General features: G+C 39.2%; 1 pseudogene; it reads left to right on the top strand.

The window, feature by feature from the left end:
* The first annotated feature begins 4,088 nt into the window (after positions 1 to 4,088).
* LOC102864979 lies at positions 4,089 to 5,057 on the top strand (annotated as a pseudogene).
* Positions 5,058 to 11,266: the final 6,209 nt, after the last annotated feature.

The raw sequence follows: 11,266 nt of genomic DNA, 5'->3' as shown, positions 1-11,266 counted from the left end.
TACCACTAGGAGACATACACACACACACACACACACACACACACACACACACACACACCCCTAGTGGCGTAGATTGTAGCCCATAGCATATTGCAATTGTATTCTAAAGGAGAAATATGAGTAGTCTGTTTGTTTTGAGATATAAAACCTATGTAACCCAGTGGAGAATCGCTATGACTCCAAGTAGAATCTAAGGCAGTTAAGTTTTAGTTTGTTACATACATTGAGACCATTGTGTTGAGTCATTTCCCATTCATAGTGACCTTCCATCAGGATTCTGAGGCTATAAGTCTTTACCAGAGGACATTGCTCAACTCTTTTTGTTTTATCCCATGTGGATTCAAAGTACCAATCTTTCAGGTTCACATAATCACACCAAATGAACTGTGCCATCAGCACCTCACTAAGCTTATATGTTGTTGTTGTTATATGCTGTGGAGTCATAACCGACTCATAGCTGACCCCCCAGCAGGTTTTCAGAGGCTATACATCACATGTTAAGAGATTGCCCATCTTTCTACCGTGGAGTAGATAGTGGATTTGAACTGTGTGTCTTTGGGTTGGCAGTGCTATTTCTTACCACTAAACCACCAGACAAAATGACTTCTAAAATAACTCTCAACTATAGTTGTATACTGCTCAATTGATGGTGGTTGTTTTTATGTACCGTTGAGTTGCCTATGACTCAGAATGACCCTATGAACAATGGCTTTGATCCTTGTCCTATCCTGAGCCATCCTTTACCATCTTTGACACACCTGATCATTTACCAAAGTCACAGCATCAGTCCATCTTGTCCAGGGCCTCTCTTGTGCTCTCCTTGATCGTTCCAAGTAATCTTTCTCCAAGAACTGATGTTATCTTTATTTCTCATACCTACTTTGTCAGTAAGTCCTCTTGATTGTTCCTATATAATGCTTTATTTTTTTCTTTTCTTTGACTAAATTATAATAGCGCAAAAAAAAGACAAGTCTCTTACAGAAAACAAGTTTGTGACAAAAATTTCTTTAACTTTTTAGAGATAGAACCAATCAACACATGTGGTTTAAAAAATCAGAGGGAAAATGCTTAACATAATAATAGACAATACTTACTAAAATGAGTTTATAATATTACAGACAAAACTAGTTTATTTCCCATAGGTCAATAAGCTATCATTTTAGTGCTTTTTTTTTTTAATTAGGCACTGATCATTTACATCAAATCATAATGGGGCAAAAATATAAATATATTAATTCATTGAGATATAGACTCAGTGGTAAACAGCAGTTCAAATAAAACCATATTACCTTCATAATAAAAAAGTATTAGGTGGCCCATTATATTATCTTCTCGTATGATATTGGGAGAATATGTAATAGAACTTGAGCTATATTTTCAGGTGTTTACTGGCTTGTATTCATGCCTTAAATTTTACTTTCATTCTGTCTTTAAAATTATTATGCCCTGAGCTGTACATCCACCCTTCTGGGCATGATGTCCTTTCCCAAGGACCTATCTCTCCTGGCCACATGCCTAAAATAGGTGAGGTGGAGCTTCAATATCCTAGCCTCCAAGGAGAGACTTGGCTTGACCATTTCTAAGACAGACCTGTTTATATTCTTGGCAGTCCATAGTATTTTCAAGATTCTTCTCCAGCATCACAAGTCAAAGGCATCTATTTTTCTTTTATCATCCTTAGTCGTTGTCTAACTTTCTGAAGCATAATAAGTAATTGAGAAAACCATGGCCTGAATTAGGTGCATCTTTGTATCTAGGATGACGTCATTGCTCTTCAGTACTAAGGAGAGGTTCTAATAAGATAATTGCATCAGTCAGAGGAAATTAATTCCTATGAATGTTTGTCTGAAAAGGAAAACACGATGTGATTTGTAAAGTTTCAACATAATAAAGTGTGTGTGTGTGTGTGTGTGTGTGTGTGTGTGTGTGTAAATATATAAAATATATATATATTTTTTAAAAGACCTCATTTGGTTTCTTAACTACTGTACTATATCCTTGGAAGATGATTATATGCTAGTAAAATGAAATCTATGACACTTTATTTTTTCCCCACTTATTATGACATTATTAATCATACCAGTGTGGTTCCCCCCCCAACACTGTATTCTTAATGTTGTAATATAATCCATAAAGAAGTGTACAGTTTTTGGTCTTCATCAATAAATGCTCCAACTCTTCATAAAAAAAAAAATTATCATGCCCAATTTAATAGGATAAACTTTAAACTGGCTTTCTTATTTTGTAACTTCTCTAATCAGTATAGTATATTATTATCTTATTAGTTTTCTCAATAAATACATAGTCTTCATATCTTCTGAACATGATTTTTAATTTCCTATGGACTGTCAGTAGAATATGTGTTGGAAGAAGAGCAATCTCGTTGCTCCTTAGAAATAAGGATGGTATTTACATTGATCAATGCAACAAAAACCAAAGTATTTTGATCAGTGCCACAGCAAAGCCTGTTTGGCCCAAGAACTTGATGTATTTAGCATAATGTACAACTCAGGAGTGAGCAGCCTGTTTCCCCAGAGTTGCCTGTAGTCTCACCAGCTATGCAAACAATGTGCAATCTCATTTCAGGGTGAAAGGTTAGAAACTCTGTCAGTGTTGCTAAAACAGCCAGACAGAAATAATTCAGTAGCTAAAAACAGTGCCAGTGTCCTTCGTGGCATCCTTTTATTCGGCAAAGTTGTACAAATGCATAGTTTTCCCCTATGAAAGTTCATAAAACTATATTTATTTTCAAGGGGGAAATAATGTGGCCTTAAATGGTTTCTGTTTCCTCCTTAGTTGGCTCTTACGCCAAAAATGTCTGCTCATCAAAAAATCAGAACAGCACACTGGGTTGTTGATAACAAAGTCCCAAAAGATAATGGAATGGATCACAAGCTAAGGCTTTTGCTGAAGCATGTTGCCTTTGATATATTCCTTAGAATATTTGACATAGATGGTGTTCTTGAACAGTATTTGGGCCATAAAAACAAATCCAGTAGCTTTACCAATAGTTAACTGAAGCTCTCTTATTACAGATAAGGAGTGTCTGGCTTAGAAAAATTGCATTTGGTTAAGATGAGATTCAGATGTCATCCAAAGCAAACAAGTTAATTGTGTTAATCACCTACAAAATAGTGAACAAAAGAACTGTCATTTAAAATTTACGTTGCATTTTTAGTTTGCACATAAGTGTGAGTCTTACATTATGTTGTAATCTGTCTCATAATTCTGTTAGCACTCCTAATTTATAAAACTAGTAATTCCTATGCAAATGATGTTTAATTTTTTTCATAATTTCATTTGATGACATATTCTGTGTCATAGTTAAAAATAAAAGTTAATATATTTAAAAAAATAAGGATGGTGAAACATTGTCTCACATACTTGGTGCATGTTGTCAAGAGGGACCAGTCCTTGGAAAAAGACATCATATTGACAATGGCAGAGGGTCAGATAAAGGGAAAAGACTTTCAACAAGATGGATAAAGACAGTGACTTTAAAGTAGACTTGAGTACGTTAGAGTATGATTGTGAGAATGGTACAGAATAGGCAGGACAAGGTTCCAATGTGTTGTTATAGATATTAGTCTTGAGGGCACACAGTAACAACAACGTCTATTTCAAGATTGTACACATAATTTATTTCTCACTCCACTCTCAAAGTGGAGATATAATTACTTAAGTAAAGGAAATTAATATCTTTTAATCAGAATAGAATACAAATTGTCAGTGTAATATATTTAATGCATTAATTACATGTTGACAATTTAAGCAGGATCTTTTTTGTCTTTATGTCTAACATGTCGAACCAATGAAAAATTGGCAAATCTGATGAGGCTAGAAAAGGATGAAAGTCAAACTAATTGACAAATACAGGTAGAGAGGCTTCATTTCTGGGATCCCGAGGTTGAGGCTTGCTGCTGCTTGGGCCTGGGCACCCAATGGTCTAGACCACGCTCAAGAGAATTGCCTTGAGGTGGGCGGCTGTGGCCTTGACTGTGACTCCAAATGTGGTCTGGGATGCTCTATGGATGGAGGCTGTGCTTGCTCATTATAGATCACGCTCCCCAGTGGCTGGTACAGACACATGCTCTGCTCCTGAGATAGACTCAGTGCTGAAACCTCTCTATATGGATGTGTAAGCCACAACTTCTGTGGACCCTTGGGTATTTGATGCCATGCTCTTCTACCTAGTCAACGACTATAAGAATCCCCATTCCTGGACACTTGCTAATGGCTGGGAGAGTGAGGCAGTCATGGAACGTTCTCAGCAGCAAGTAGTATCTCTGATTGGGGCTGACCCTCATGTGCTTATTTTCACTAGTAGTGTTAACTGAATCTGACAACATAGTGATTAAGGGGGTATCTAGGTTCTACAAGTCATGGAAAAAGCATTTTATCATCACCCAGTCTGAACACAAATGTATCTTAGACCCCTGCCACTCACTGGCAATGGAAGACTTTCAGGTCCCCTATCTTCCAACGCAGAAGATTAGGATCATCGACCTAAAGGAAATAGAGGCTGCCATCCAACCAGATACCAGCATGGTCTCAGTCATGACTGAACAATGAAATTTGAATGAAGCAGCCCTTTGTGGATATAGGTGGATTTGAAATTCCAGAAAGATCTATTTCCACATAGAGGCAACTCAAGCTGTTGGGAAAATCCCAATTCAATGTCATGAAGGTCGATCTCATTAGCATCAGTGGTCACAAACTCTATGGTCTAAAAGGAGTTGATGCTATCTACATTAGCTCCCATCCCCTGTGTGCCTGAGGGCCCTGTAGATTGTAGGAGGCCAGGAGTGCGGCATGCGGTCTGGGATGGTGCCCACACCCTTGGTAGTGGGGCTGCAGGATGTGTGTGAGGTGACATAGCAAGAGATGGAGTATGACCATAAGCTGATCTCAAAGTTGGCAGAGCGGCTGATAGAGACAATGATGAAAATTCTTCAGATGTGGTGGTGAACGAGGACCCTGAGCACCATCACCCAGGCTGTATCTACCTTCCTTTGCCTATGTGGAAGGGAGAGTCTGCTGATGGCCCTCAAGGATGATGCCTTAGTCTTAAGCAGTCTTGTGCATCTGTCTCCCTGGAACCCTCTTAGGTCTTTAAAGCAATTGGAACAAATGAGAGTTTGTTTCATCATTTGTTCCATCAGGATTGGCACTGACTGCTTTTTCTTCAAAGGCAGAGTACATCCAGCATGTGAAATGTCATCACAAAATGAGCCCTCTTTTCACACCCATGTTTATTGAGGCTCTTTTTCACAATTGTAAAGAATTGGAAGCTATCCAAGTGATTATCAATAAACGAATGGACAGAGAAGCTTTGGTATATTCACACAATGAAATACTACGCTGTATTGAAAAATGAGGAACTCATGAAATATTATCCAAAATTGGTGACCCTGGAGAACATTATACTGAGTGAAATAGCTCAGTCACAAAATACAAATACTGCATAGTGCCACTGTTGTAAAATGAGACTGACATCAGTGTTGGGGGAAGACTGAGAAAGCTGGGATAAATTATGTATACTGCATTGAAACATATAAGGAAGAGAACTGCTTAAAAGGGATATATGATTAGATATTATTATCTTGACAGGAGTCCAGAATTAAGGCTGCATAGTGGAGTGGACTTTGGGGGAGGGACTGCATAACATTCAAAGACTTTTTCCTTTACTTTTCGTAAAGAAGAGTGAACTGGGGATGAGGTTGGGTTGGGCAGGGAGAAAAGTGCCAAAAAGAATGAATGGAAATCCAAAGTCTCTGTAAACCTTCATTAAAATTAATACTTAAAAAAGAAAATATACTTCTATACACAAAAAAAGAAAAGAAAAGAGGGGATAAATAATGTAAATAATGTGCACAGCATTCAGACAGATGAGGGAGAGAACTGTATAAAAAGGAATATATAATTATGTTATTACTGGTATGACAAGAGTCCAGAATAAGAGCTGCATAGTAAAGTGGTCTGGGGGCAGGCAGACTGTATAACAATAAAAGAACTTAAAAAAAAAGGTGAACTTGGGGGAGAGGGCATGGAGGAAAATGTGCAATAATGAATGAATGGAAATCCAAGTTCTTTATAAAAATCTCAATTTTAAAAAAGTGAGCCCTCTTCAGGAGATGGTACAAGATGACATTGATCTTGAGAGTGTCAAGTGAATCCAACATTAGAAGAGTAAGTATGATGCATGGACTTGGCCTCTCCTGCCTCACTGACAAATGAACATTAGGAACTTTGTTATATCCAGAAAGTGTTGCATCTTTAAGCCAGAATTGCTGTAGTTCAGCTGACATTAGCATCAGCTCATCTCCAAGATGGAAACACAAGAAAACTCTTATTTCCTCAGAACTCAGTTTTGATGAGAAGTATTTCCCATTTCTCTCCAAGAGTCTTCCTCAGGTCTCATAGTGGTTGGACATTCTCACTGTGAAGCAGCAGGGACATTTGGTGTGATATTGCCGCTGTACATGTTAGTTTTTCTTGATGAGAAAAGAGTTGGGAGAACTCAAGAAGCCTTTTCAGATCCCAGTGCTCTCCATGGACATTTGAGTTGTCAATTTCTGCTGTTCAGCTGAATTGGTTCCTTTGGGAACGTGTGTGATCAACTAGGATTTAACCTGTTATATGTTTCCAAAGACCATCTCTTCTATTGATTGTAGATTGAACAACAAGTTACTTAGAAGGCTTGTCTTCTTTTCTGGTTTTATCCTCTTTCCATATGACTATTATTAAAATAATTTGCTTCACTCCTTAAAATTTGTTAATTTACAGATTAGAGAAATAAATTCATTTTTTTCTAAAAAAGAAATACATCTACAAAGTACATCAAACTAATATACAAGTAAAAATGTTACTATTTTTAAATAACATTAGTATACCCAATAGTAATAATAACAACAAAATTTCTGTCTAGAATACAGAATTCAGTAAAACTGTTAATGTCACCTTGAGGATCTACTGGGTGGTCTGATGGCATCGTCCATAGGGCGTTTCACTACTAACCCAAAGTTCAGATGTCTCTATTGGTTGGAATCCACCAATGACTTTGAGGAAATAAAGATGAGCAATCTCTTCCCCTGCTTTTAACAACTTCCAAAACCTCTCTGAGAGGTTTGCTTTGACTCCACTGTAATGAGTTGAACTGAGCTTGAGTCAGTGACAACTTATAGTAATACTACACACAATAGAAGTAAGCAATCTCTGCTGTACTTAGACCACAGAAACCATTCACTCACATCCTATCCACAATAAGATAACACACATGAGCAGTTGATTGGCTGTCACCATTACTGGAGCAGCAGCAGAGAAAGTTTACACAGTAACTTCTCTGAAAGGAGTAGTAAAGCTGTTGTATGTATGTGCCCCAGAGGCTGGAAGTGGCAAAGATGGTCTATGTAGTTGAGGAAAGCCAATATGGCAACTCCAGTGACTCACCTAGTGAGGAAAACAAGGCTTAATCAAATCCCTCAATGATCATTAACCAGCAGCTGCCTTTCCTAGGAGCCCCACCCACACTCGTAGAATCTTAATCCTATGCTTTCCTCAATAAACATAACTGAGATGTGTAGTTTGTGAGGTCATTGTTCCATCTCCTGAATAAAACCGAGAGAAAAGAGTAACAGAGAAAGAAAGAGTGAGAGAGAGAGAGACATCGGGAGGGAGGGGGAGAGAGGGAGAGGGAAAGAGAGAGAGGGAGAGAGGGAGGGAGGGAGGGAAGGAGAAAGGAAAGGAGGAAGGAAGGAAGGAAGGAAGGAAGGAAGGAAGGAAGGAAGGAAGGAAGGAAGGAAGGAAGGAAAAGAAAGAAAGAGAGAAAGAGAAAGAAAGAGAGAGAAAGAAAGAAGGAAGGAAAGAGAGAGAGAGAGAGAGAGAAAGAAAGGAAGGAAGGAATAGATAGAGAAGGAGAAAGAGAAAAGGCGGCAAGTAGAGAAATCCATTTCATCTGACTCACACAGTGGTATGGATGAAAAACACACACTCACTGTCTCCACTTGTAGAAGAATAAAACTCAAACTTAGAAGCAAAAAAGCCATGAACAACAGCCAAAAAGCTGCAGTGGTGAAGTGGTTAAGGAGCTGTGCTACAGACTGGAGGTGAGTGGTCTGGGGCCTGGACCCACAGGAGAAGAGAAGGGGAAGTCATATTCTCCCAAAAGCTATTGAGGATTTTTCTCTTCCACTTCCATTCTACTTCTTATTTTTTCACTTCAGGAGTCCCTCCATAATGGCAATAGAAATTTAACTGTGTACAGAAAGTTGGAGACTTCAGTTGAAACACCTCAGGAGAAAGGCTAGTGCTCTCCTTCCAAAATGCCAGCCATTGAAAACCCTGTGGGGGCCAGTTCTACCCTTGACACACTAGGAGTAACCATGGGTTAGATTTAACTAGATAACAAGTGCTATTTTCACCTTACTAGGGAATCACATGGGAATTATAAATTTATCTAAAGACCACCTTTTCAAGTAGCATTTGTACTTGAATTATACTAGCAATGTTTGGGAACCACATTTTATGATTTAAAAAAAAGAAACAACAATTAAAAAAATCTTTAAAAAACAAAGCTATCAGATTTTACTAGATTCATTTGTGAACATAATTAATGAATCAGCAAGAATAGAGGCTCACACAAGCCATCCTAGAAAAGCTAGGCAGAAGCAGAAATACAATTTGTTTCCTGCATTACTAGCAATAAACAATCCTTAATATCATAATGTAAGATCTAAAAATAGTTCGCCTTAAATTTTGAGCCCTTGTACATAATGAAAGCAGGCTGTGCATAAAAGCCAGTTATTCATTTATTCCCTACATTAAAGGCTTCAACAGTAAGAGCCCAATTAACAAAAAAGACCGGTGGGAAATTATGCACAATCCTTTTTGTTTATTACAGAGGGATTTTGCATTCATATTTCACTGAGAGGAAATTATGTACATGGTTTATATAACTCACTCATAGCACTATTCCCTCTGAACTCAGATCGCTTGCAAATGTTCGTGCAGAAAGAAATGAAGTGGAAAATGGTGATTTTTAGAAATATGATACCACTACATCATTAATACTTGGGAACAGTATTACCCAAGGACGCAACCCAAGATCAAGCTATAGATCTAGAAAGCTGGATAATTCGCACAGTTATGGTCATGACTTCAAAGAAATGCTCATGACCAGGAATTGTAAGTACAGGTAGATCCTGGCTCAGTAGCAAGCATTCACCCATAGCATATTGTCTTATCCTTTCTAGGTATAAAATACAAATTACCTCTAATCTTCTTCTCACCATCGTAGACTAATCTCCCTGGGAGCTACTGGTGAGTTCAACCCACTCACCTTCTTGTTAACAATTGAGTGTTTTAACCTCTGTTTCACTGGAGCTCCTAAAGAAAGTGAATGATAGGGCTGAAGTTCATCTGAAAACCTATCACGGCAAGAATGAGTCCTAAATCTCTGTCCTGTCAAATGAGATGGGTGAAAGCATCATCTTTTACCTGCCTCAGTGATGCAGATGGGTAACATGCTTGGCTGCTAACCAAAACATTGTGGTTTGAATCCACCCAGAGATGCCCCTGATAAAAAGGTCAAGTTATCTGCTTCAGAAAAGCCAGCCACCAAAATGTCCATGGAGCACAGCTCTCCTCTAGCACACTCCAATAGCTGCAGTCCAGTGAGTAGAAACTGGCAAGGCTTTGTTACTATGTGACTACTCTTCTAAGAGAGATGGGAACAGTCCCAGGATGCCACAGAAAGAAGGCAATTCCAATTTTCAAGAAAGCCATTTGGCTTTTCTCTCCAATCCCCAGTGTCCATGGCACTGTGTTTTGGCTGGGACCTGTGTTTGAATTCTCGGCTGCAGCAGGCATTCTGTAGCGATTCTTTGAGTAGTGGATGAGCCTGTTGGCCACTCAGCATCCACAAATGCAAAAGCCCAGTAGTTCTCTGCTTCCTGTCAGTAGTGAATGGATAAATCACTTCCTCCTTGAGGAATTTATGGAAACAAAGCCAACCCTTTGGTCAATGGCTGATGATGAGGCTTCAGAGAAAGAAAGAAAGCCTTGTACAACAGCTCTGCTCTGCTCTGCTCTGTCCTGTGCCAAACTCTGACACACTCATCCCGATTGCCCCAGTCACCGAATCAACCCATCTCCCAGAAGGCCTTCCCCTCCTATGCCTGCCCTCCACCTTCCCAAGCATGATGTCCCTCTCCAAGTTCCGGTCCCTCCTTACAACATGACCAAAATATGTCAGACGAAGTCTCAGAATCCTTGCTTCCAAGGAGCAGCCCGGTTTAACACTCTCCAGGATGAATCTGTTTGTTATCTTAGCAGTCCATGGCACTCTCAGCATTCTTCTCCAACACCAAAGCTCAAAAGCATCAATTCTCCTTCTATACTCCCTGGTCATTGTCCAGCTCTCTGATGCATAACAAGTGATTGCAAAGACCATGCATGGCCTGTACCATATGCACCTTAGTCTCCAGAGACACATCGTTGCTCTTGAATACTTTAGAGAGGTCCCTAACAGCAGACATTCCCATCGCAATACATCTTTTTAATTTCCTGGCTGCTTGTGCCAAAAGTGTTGATTGTGGAGCCAAGCAGACTAAAAGCTGTGAACAATCTCAATCTCCTCACCATCCATCCTGATGCTGCCAATTGGTCCAGTGGTGAGAATCTTTGTCTTCTTGATATTGAACCTCAATCCATATTGAAGGCTGCATATTAGTTGGGTGAAACTAAGAATTATCATTGTATTCAAAGATATGAGTACTTCTGAAGATTTCAGGGAGCCCTGACTGCCTGCTACCATAAAGCTTGTTCTTGTGTACTGTTGAGTCAGAACTGACCCATAGCTGAACCCCCAGTGTGTTTTCAGAGGCAGTTAATCGCTCAGATGGAAATTGCCCATTTTTCTTCTGCAGAGCAGCTGGTGACCTTGAACCAAGTGCCTTTGAGATTGTTGCACAGTGTCTAGCCACTAGGAGCTCCCCACCATCCATAAAGCTTGCCACCTAGGAAGGCTGTGGGAAAGTTCTAGATCACTGTGTGTCAGAATCGACTCACTAGCACGTGACAATGCAATCGCAGGACAGGTCATTCTATCATTTCAAAAATCTTTAGTACCAATTCCCCATCCTTTGTCCTGCTGATGCAATTTAATTAGAATGTTCATATAAAGCATCGATCATTGGTTCTTTCAGGTCACTTTCACAAAAGTGCAATATTTCTAGCTGGGTATTTTAATATGAAGAATGAGTGGACA

Source organism: Elephantulus edwardii, unplaced genomic scaffold, assembly GCF_000299155.1.
Source record: "Elephantulus edwardii isolate Elephantulus edwardi_28Jun2011 unplaced genomic scaffold, EleEdw1.0 scaffold00051, whole genome shotgun sequence".
In the NCBI taxonomy this organism is placed as follows: Eukaryota; Metazoa; Chordata; class Mammalia; order Macroscelidea; family Macroscelididae; genus Elephantulus; species Elephantulus edwardii.
This window is presented reverse-complemented; position numbering and strand designations above follow the sequence as displayed.